The sequence below is a fragment of the Crocodylus siamensis genome, chromosome 13 (genome assembly GCF_052110815.1).
Source record: "Crocodylus siamensis isolate JL-2025a chromosome 13, ASM5211081v1, whole genome shotgun sequence".
NCBI lineage: Eukaryota > Metazoa > Chordata > Crocodylia > Crocodylidae > Crocodylus > Crocodylus siamensis.
The window spans coordinates 6,792,500-6,802,459 of record NC_143407.1 but is presented as its reverse complement, the minus strand read 5'-3'; the positions used below and the strand labels follow the sequence as shown (position 1 = coordinate 6,802,459).

General features: G+C 46.6%; 1 protein-coding gene across 5 annotated transcripts in view; it reads left to right on the top strand.

Annotated features, from left to right (window-relative positions):
* Nucleotides 1-2,953: 2,953 nt before the first annotated feature.
* The window catches only part of USP49 (ubiquitin specific peptidase 49), a 45,012-nt gene continuing 38,005 nt past the window's right edge, over nucleotides 2,954-9,960 (top strand). For 4 of the 5 annotated variants that reach the window (XM_090026633.1, XM_090026631.1, XM_090026635.1 and 1 more), the window contains exon 1: nucleotides 3,300-3,351. The gene's annotated coding sequence lies outside the window, so the exon portion shown is untranslated. Of the gene's footprint in view, nucleotides 3,154-3,299; nucleotides 3,352-9,960 lie in introns of those variants that run through there. The other variant, XM_090026632.1, reaches the window with a different exon arrangement.

Sequence of the window (9,960 nt, the reverse complement as noted above, 5' to 3'; positions counted from 1 at the left end):
CTATAAGTCTAATTATTTGTTAGGGTGCCTAGAGCCTTTTTTTTTTTTTTTTTTTGCATGGGCATTTATTTAACTCTGAATAAATTAAGTTGGTATTGGGGTTAGTAAGACCTGGTTAATGATTCATAGCAACCAGTATTCGCTGTAACTCCATTAGCAGTTCCAACCTACTGGATACCCTGGGAAACAAAGTGAAGACTGATCTCTGCAACTCTTAACTCACCTCCCCATTGGCTCTGGTCAAACTATTTGAGTTACCCTGGTGAAATCTGGCCCTTGGCTCATTATAGTTCTGTGCCATTTAAGGGTGGCTGGGAAGTTCTATGAAAAAAATTCTGTTGTTTGCATCGGTAATCACATCCACTCTGCTGAAATAAAAGCTGTGGGGTCATTATTAGAAAATTAGGCACATCCAGTGTTGCACGTGCATCTTTTTAATACAAAAATGATGCATTTTGTAACCAGAGATACCAAAATTTTAGTTGTATGTCTTACAAGCATAAACAACGTGCTGGGTGTCTTAACGGGATGTATTCTGCTCTTAATGCATGTTACCGTTCAGCTGCCACCAAGCTGACTCTTAGGGCTAAATTATGCCTTTAATTATATCGGTAACCCCCCAGTGATGTCAGTGGGATTGTAATGGGGCAGGGGGAAGAGCGGGGATGAAAAGATTTAGCCCTTTCAGCGTTAGCAAAGATATCCATTGATGTAGCTGCCTGCTCTAAACCAGTGGATCGACTGCTTTGCGCATAGGGCATCTCTTTTACTCCCTGGGGTCCTCCCTTGCTAGGCAAAATGATTGTTTTTCAATCTTATTAGCTCAGTAGGCTCTCCCTAGGCAACAGTAAGGCCAACTAACCTGGCTTCAAACACGCTAGCCTGTGTCTTGACAGATGTTAAGAGGGCTTTCAATCGTGTTGTTAACATGACTGAAAACCAGGCTTTCCCACCTGTCAATACAGGGACTTGGAAGCTAGATTCTAGAGTGCATGTGCAAAGCCAAGAAAGGTGCTGAAAAATCCAATGCTTCTGTGCACAAAATTGGGGTCTAATCATATTCGTGTGAAAGTTGATGAGCAGTTTTGTCGAGAATTCTGGAGGGAGGACATTGCATCTACCCACTGTAAACCTGGGTAGACTGTAGGCTTCCTGGGTGGTGCGTATGTATCAATTAGGTTCATTTTATCTGAGGAAACTAAAGCACAAATAGGTTCGGTGACGTTACCAGCATCCCAAAGCAATTCAGTGGCAGAGCATCGAAGTAGACTCCTGGTCACCTGCCTCAGCAGTACTGCCAGGGATGTTTTTAGCTCTGTATCATTATTACAAGTAATCACTTATGTAGTAGCTGCATGCTGATATGCATGTTTACAAAGGGATTACAGACGACCAAATTCATCCTTGGTTTAAATCCTTTTGATTGTAATGGACTTGCACAACAAGGGGAACTGGATTTCAAGAAGTGACAACACAAGGACCCAGTCCAAAGAGTTGGGGGATGTTTGCCGATGAGGAAGTGTGGGCAGGATCGGTGCCTGAAACGGACATGACCCTGGACGAAAACCAAGATGCGGTAGGATGTGTAGAAGATGCCTTTGGGGAGAGATTTGGAAGAGGAAAGGGAGGTTGCTAGACAAAGCAGAACAGGCTTAGTGCTCAACAGCTGTTTATTGCCAAAGGGTTGATGGTCCTGCCTTCCGTTTCTAGATCAGTTTCTGAAGTCTTCTGTGAGCTTTTGAGATTCGCCTTGCAAGAACAGCCTAGCTCTTTGTCGGACCGGCTTTTCTGTCCACACAGCCATCTTACAGGACATTCGTGTCGCCTACTAGCGCTAGGGGGCTTGAGCGTAGCAGTCAGTCACAGTGCGATTGTGCTGCATCACAACCCATCGGATGCTTTGCAGCATGACGGCACATCCCATGGATGTCCCCCATGGGGCAAAGTGGCCTGAGAGCCACACTTACAAGGACAGACTATATATAACCAAATCATGCCGTCGTGGTGCAGTGGGAGGATGGTACCTCAGGGGCATTGCCACCTGACGACCTTAGCTCTGGGGGCCTTCCCCGAGCACTGATGCATCTGTTTGTCAGGGCCTTTAAAAGGGCTTGAGGCTGTTGCCAAATGAAGCACGTTCAAATGAATCCAAAGTGGGTGGCAACAGGCGGCGTCAAAGCTTCACCAAGGGCCTGGTTCAATACAAACACACTTGCCTAGGGAAGCGTGACTCAGTCATGCCAGGATGTGGTCCTGCCCCCACCGAGGGTGAAGCGGTTGTGCCCCCGTGGCACTCCCAGCGGATGCTGCTGCTCCACGCGCCCCAGCCCAGCCCCTCCCAGGTCTGCGATGCCCCAGGAGCACACGGTGCGGTACTGCGCTTGCACCAACGTGCGGCCGTGCTGCCAGCACGGGCCGGAGGGCACAGCCACGTCCCTGGCACTGGGCTTGGCCGAGGTGGTGCTGATGCCCGGCTGGCTCCCCTCAATGTCCTTTGGCAGCAGTGCCTGGTGTGACCTCTGCATCACGCCACATGTGCTCCCCTGGGAAGTGGCCGTGGCACCTGCACCTGGCATGCATGTGGCATGACCTTTGCATGACGCCACGTGTGCTGGTGCCCGGCTAGCTCCCCTCGCTGCCCAGTGGCGGTGTCCCCCAAGGGCTGGCATCGCTGGCCGTGGCCCCTGTGACAGGCGTGTGCGTGGCGTGACCTCCGCATGATGCCATGTGTGGCCTGCCCCATAGAGGCTGCTGCATGCATGTGAGCCCCCCATGGGGGGGACACCAGGAGGCGCTGCGCCTTTAAGAGCCTCTTTGTCTCCGAAACATCCTTATTTACCCTCTTGTGACTCAACCAAACTTCAGCCTGGGATTCACAAAGCCCCGCTACGTCAGCCTGGCGGGGCGGGGCCGCCGGCTCCCGGCCCCGCCCCGCGTCCCCCCGCCCCTCCGCAGCGCCACTGCCGTAAGCCGCTGCGACCTTACCGTAGCGGCTACGCGGGAGCCGCCGACTGCCCCCGCGCCGAGCTACGCAGCTGGCGCCCCTCCGTCCAGAATACACCTCTGGCGCCCGAGAGCGGAACACCTCCGCACTGTCCCCGGGCTTGCGCCACTAGCGTAGGGAGACCGGGAGAGAGGCCTTACGGAGATGGCGTAAGCGGCTTCGGTGAATGGGGCGCCCGGCGCGGGGGAGGGGGGGCGGGGAAGCGGCGCGTGTGTGGCGGGCTCGTCCGCCAACCGCGGCGGGGGGCGGGGCGACGCGGGCGGCCAATGGGCGGGCGGGGGGGCGTGGCCGCGTCCCGGTTGGGGTGTCTCGCGCTGGGTGACAGCTCGCGCGTGCTGATGATGGCGGTAAATAAAGGGGCCGGGGGGAGGGAAGGGGAGGGGGGAGGAGCGGGGGGGGCGGGCACCCCTCCCCCCCGAGGCGCGCGGGGGGGTGGTTTAACCGTCACCTCGAGGGGGGGCGGGGGCTGCCCCCCAGTGCCTGGGGCGGGGCGGGGGCTGCGGGCTCCCCCGCCCCGCGCTGGGTCTGGGCCGGGTGGAGGGTGCGGACAGGGCCGTAGGGGAGAGGGAGGCCCCCCTGCCAGCCTGGGCCACCCCGAGGGAAGGGGCTGAGCCCCCCCAGCCCGCGTGCCCGGGGCGCCCCAAAAACCGGGTCTGGATCATGCCTTTTGGGCTGGCGAGATCCCCCCAATTTATTCTGCGCGCCTCCCAGTTCACGGCGCACATCGTCTGGGACGGGGACGAGAGGTGCCCGGCGGCGCCAAGTTTTCCTGACTTCCGCCGACTTCGCGGGCACCGTGATGATAATGCGCTCGGGAGCGAGGGGGCCGGCTGGACAATGCTTTGTCGGCTGTGTGGCCGGGGGCTTGTTTGAAATGTGGACGTTTCGCCCCCCTCTCCCTATGAGTAGGAGGGCTAGAGAAACCAAATGATTCGCTCCCACGTTCGCCAAAAGCCCGAGCGTGCACGTGCTCGGGAAAGCATCCCGTATTGTCGGGACGCCGGGCGAGGTGACCTGCTGGAGGACTGGTCCCGCAGGAGTAGCGCTGGTGTGTCCCGTGGAGATGGCCGCGCCGCCGGGATGGAGCCCGCTGTCTCGACCGTGTCTAGCTGCTGTGATTTTTATCCTCTGCTGAGAGGAGAGGGGGGCCAGAAATCTCTTTTGTTCACTTCTCTTGAAGTTTCCAGCTGTTTGGTTTTGTGTAGGAGGAGCGAGGGATGGCGAAGCGGGGAGCGAAGAAATTGAGGGTGGAGGGATGAGTGTTGGCTGATAGGATTTTAACAAAGAAAAAAATGCATACTGTTTAATATAGCCCACCTCGCTGCAAAGTGTGTGGAGGGTATGGTTTGAGTCACACACAGGGAAACTGAACTTACCCAGGCTCCTTCCACGCTGCTGCTATCTCCAGCTAGTTCTTTTGATTGTTACCATCCTCTCAAGAAACTGAAGAGACCCCCTTTTAAAATTGGCATTTAAAACATAATTACAACCTGGAAAAATGGCAGGAGCGTGAATGTCTTGCGTCTCCTCCTCCCGCAGACTCAATCTCCCCCCACCCTGTTTACAAAGACAAGTGAACTCTCTAATTCATTTATGCTAGGTTCTGGGGTACTTTCAGAGGACTCTCAGAATGGATAATTATTAGGAGTGAGAGCTTGGGTTTTTGGATGAATGGGAAGGTTACCAGCTCAGTTTCTGGAAGTTTGTATTTTGCAAATGTCGCATTTTAGGTTATTTATTTATCTTCGAGTTGATTTTTCTAAAATCTTCGAGTTCACCTTTCATTCTCGAGGCACAGAAGTGAAAATATTTAGAACTTGCCTGCCTTGTAGGAAACAACACATTGTCTCATAAAAGCTATATTTGTAAATATACAGCACTACAAATACAGTGTGTGTGTGTGTGTGTGTGTGTACATATATGTATACATGGCACTGCAACTACAGAGTGTGTGTGTGTACACACACACACACACGTACACACACACACACACACACACACACACACACACACACACACACACACGCGGCATTGCAAATACAGCGTGTGTGTGTGAGATTTGCTGCACCGTTGCATTAGTAATACAATCATGCCATGATTTGTGTCTGAAATAAATAAATCGTTCCCAATCTGTGGGAATTGTTTAAAAGAACATGAAGATGTCTCATTAAGGGTTGTCTGCTGTAGATTAACTTTCTTTAAAAAACACTTCTCAGAGCTGAATTTTGCAGTATTCATCAGAGCTGGACCCTGTGAACCTTCACAGTCCGTGGGATGGCTTGTGTGATTAAGATTTTGCATGAACCAACCCTTTTATATGGTGCTGCTTCACAGAATCCAAAGAAGATGCTTGCTGTGGCTGGAGAGCTTTTAGTGGAGAGGTTTGATGTGTACCACTTTCTCCTTACTTAGACAAAACTGTCTTTGATTTCAGCAGGCACTTTTCTTAAAGGAATACTGATCTTTTCCATGGAAAGACAAGACAAGGCAAAGATGGGGAACCCAGATTAGTTTAAAGAATGGTAAAGATGGGAGTGAAATTAAGGCTGCAAGGATTTCAGGAAGAAACAAGATTCAAGGGATTTGGAGGAGAAGAGAGCTGTTGGTGGATGAGATCTGAGACTGTTCAAGAGAAGGGAGCAGCATGAATAAGATGAGAGAATGAGGGTAGGAAAAAGAATTGAAAAGAGTGGTGAGGATTGGGAGGGGGGAGTGAAGGGGGAAAAAGCAGATGAACCAGTGAATGGATGAGATCATGAATATAAAAAGCCTCTGGATTCTGTGAATGCTGTGGCTGAAATTCACCTTTGGCGTCAGTGGATATAACTGCAGCAAAGTCTATAGATTCACCCTCGTGATGCATTTTGCCCTCATGTTTGTACTGAATCGCTGCTGGTTTGTGTTCAGAATAACTTACTGTACATGGAGTTTGTTGTTAGTGACTTAACAGTAGTTTGATCTTGAGCACGTTCTGACTTTTTCTTTCTGTTTCAATGTCTAACGTTTATGGTGTCATAAGTTGAGGAAGGTAGACCTTTTTTTGAACTGGTGTTTAATGTGGAGAAGGACTTTTATAGCATCTGGTAGATCCATACTCTTTATTTAAACAGGTCATTTTGCCTTGCACAATTAACTTTAAAACTTAGATATGGAAGTTGAGAGCCAAAGATGTGGAATCAGTAGGCTGGTAATGATGTATGAGTTTTATTCCCATTGGGCTTCCTGCTCTTGCGTTCTGAGACAGCAGGTTTCACAAGGACCGTGCTTTTCCTGTCATGTGCTTGAGTCCAACTAACTTTTGATAGATCCTGTGACCCAGTCAAATATGAAATATCCCATTCTTAACGGTTTACTCAGTTGTCTGTGTCTCTTTGCATGCAAATACTGCTCAAACCATAACAGTGCAGCCAGTTGAAATGGCATATCTAACCCAAGCTCCTGTTTTCATTTGGCTATCTTTTTTTCAGAATGCGGTTGGTACTGAAAATTTGTATTCTTGGTCTCCGCCTGAAGAAGTTGTTGTTTTGGTTAAAACATTAAATTAATTCAGGCATGTTCATGTTCCAATTAGACATGAATCGGCGGGGAAAGGATGGATTTTTAAAAAAATGCAACTGATTAAACAAAAACCTAGCGGTACTATGTTAACAAATGGTTTGCTTTTATGTAAAGCAGCTCTAAATGAGAAATGCAAGTATTTGCATTTTTCAGGACATTTGTTTTGAAAATAGCAACGGTGGGAAGGTTTGACAATCTTGTGCTGACCTAACATAATATATTACTTGTTGAGTGAAACACATGCACTGAAGTGTGGTCTTCCAAAATGTAGATTCTTATGATTTTTCCTGTTGTTCTTGCAAAAGATTTAAGCTACCTTTACAAAGAGAAATGGAATGATTTGAAGTGATACGTTATTCAGAGCTCTAAAGAGATTTCTTGATCTCTAGCAAGTTTTATTCTTTATACAGAGCTTGACCCTTTTACTTGGGGTGAGCATGGTCCAACAATAGTCCTTTTAATGTTTCAACTTCTCACATACACAATGGCTTATAACATGGGAAAGCTAATAGTTTAACAAATGCACATTTACTTAGCTGGTATACACCAGAGGACTGGTTAATATTAAGGAATATGACAGTGGTTTCTGGGAGGATTTGAACTATGTGCTGTATGTAGATTTTAGTGGTTGACAAGATGCTTGCTGGCTGCATTTAAGAACTGATAAGGTATAAATAACCCTCATCTGATCTGGTGTGCAACATGAAGCAAGGCTTGGTGTGGTTTAGTACTTGGACTGGGGACCTCAAAGAGAGAGAATGTCTTTGAGATCTTTTGTGCGTCATGTTGTTAACATAGGATGGCTACTGGCAGAAAGAGCAGTGTCTCCTTCAGTTCAATATGTAGTCCTTCTGCTTCTGGGTGTGTAAGTCTCCACTTCCATTTCTTGCTGCAGTGGATTCCTCACAAATAAGGATAATCCTTCATTTGATGCTTGCTGACTTGGAATCCTTTCAGTATTCCTCTGTCTACATCAGGCTCTGCAACTCTTTCTCCTCCCCCATCCCTTTCCAGATGCACTTAATCATTAGCAGTTTTCATAGTTACGGTTGAAGCGTAAGTTAAGAAATGAATTTTGTGTTGGCAAATACAACATACATCTAATACCGCTTCTCTAACTTGTGTGATTCTAGGGACTTCTTCTGAGTGGCCTTTGGCTTTCCTTGATAGATACCTTTTGGACTGAAAATTCTTATGATTATTCTTGGGACCTCAGAATAAAATTAATTCCCTCTGCGACAGTTGGATGACACTGTTCAGTCTTTCTTATGCACCGGTGACTTTTAATAAATGTGAATGCATCTTTTAGCAAATACTGAAATGCATTCTAAAAGTACAAATTTAAAGCAGAAAATAAATAAAGAGAAAAGCCACAGAATATGTTAATGCAATAGCCAGGGTGAGGCTTTAGTGACAAAAGTCAGGACATTCAGATATAAGATTGCTGTGAGACTGTGAACTCTGGACCTTTGTGTATATGCCTTACCATGAGGACTTTCCCGACAAGATCATTCAACGCAGAACAATGTGAATATTCGGCAAGTGCGGGTAATGGCACAGGTTTACTGGAATAACAGTAATTCCTTGTAACTGTGTTGAAATTGAGCTATCTACGGGACCAGTGCTATAGTATATCTGTGCATCACATTACTTGTTACCCATACTACCCAATATTACTCTAGCTTAATTGACAAGCTTTGTTGCTTGATAAATTTATCTGTGCCAGCATTTAAGAATGCATTGGCTCTTACTGCAATTCAGATGCATTTGTCTTTATAACTTTTGATACAACTGTGTAGCGGTTAGTATAGCATATATATATATATGTATTTCTGTGAGAATATCATGGGAGTAAATTATAGCTCCTGTTCCTTCAGGCATGGAAAGCTCTTAATGCAGCAGAATCAGTCAGTGTAGTGCTGCTGCTTTAGGAGGGAGAGGTAGGATTGTGGGAACCTGTGCAGAGCTGAAGACCGTATCTCTTTGTACTTAGTGCAGGAGGGGAGATGTAGTGTGCAGTAACGGGGCTGATGGAGTGAACATATATGGATTTATTGCTGCCTCTCCAACACATGCATGTTATGAATAAGGGGAGGCCCAGCAGCCTAGGAGCTACTGCAGCCTGAGCCCTGCTCTCTTATGATGGTCCTGGGGAGAGAATTTCATCCTTCTTGACTGTCGTGGATTTTTTTTTTTTTTTTTGGCCATGTAACTGAAGCTGTGGGATTTGTCACTTAGTATATAAAAGGTACAGGGTTAAGGGTATTGTGGAGACTGTAACTGAATTTCTAAACTTGCTTCTCTGACATGTCATAGTTTCATAGCATATTTTTTCCTTTGTGTTCAGCCGATAGGTTTGTAATAACTTTGAAATGAAGTTCTGCAGAATTCTGCTCCCCTGCCATCAGGTATACTTGCATTCTCTAGAAACAGTCCTTCATTTCTGGGGAGCTGTACAATACAGTATCTAAATGCTGTTGACTTCAAGTATTAGCCAAAGGAACATTAACAACTTTAAGAGTGTGTCTGGGTTTGCTACGAAATTAAATGAAAGGCGATATGGTAAGTTAAATTGTTTGAAAAGTTAGACCACATTTAGAAACGGGAACTGTATTATTTTGTAAGATGTTTCCTTTGAATGTATTGTGTGGTCTTCGTACACTGCAAGATCTTTGACTTGATATTTTAATATCGAAAATTAAATTTTTATAACTGTTCCATGCTAAGCAGGTGACGACAGGTGCTCTGATTTTGCCAACCTGCTTTATCAGTTCCTGTGGTTTCAGCTTGAATATTTTATCAAGTGTTTCTTGTGGGAGGAAGGAGGGAGTGCAGCAAGGCAAACCCTCACAGAGATTTTTGTCTGAACTGCCCTATTGTTGACACACAGGATAATTAACAGTTCATCCTCCAAAACACTTAGCCAAGAGGAACAACCTGTTAGCTGGTTTCTGTGTGCTGTATAGAGAAGGTTTACTTCCTGCCTTATTGCACTGAATTGACGATTCCCTTTATTAATATTAAAAAGGAAAAAAACTTTGGAGAGGGGGCCAACAGCATTGCACCACTTCAACAACTTCAGTAAATAAAACTAGTACATTTTTTTTTCTTTTTTTTAATTCTAATTTAAGGAATGAAATGTTTTGATTATTTATTTTTGTGTATGTATGTATGTGTGGTTGTCTAATCTATAGTCAGGGTGAGGCTATACAATCAATATCTATACTTTATACAGCTATATCGTAACTGTGACAGAGTGGCAGTTTGTGTATATTCTAAGGTGTTGGTTTTTTACCTAACTTGGAAAAATGAGGATACTTCAGGTTCTCCTAGGAAGATCTGGAACAACCTGGCTGTGCAGAGGGCATCTGGTCAGGGCTGAGTGGAGAAAAGTGAAG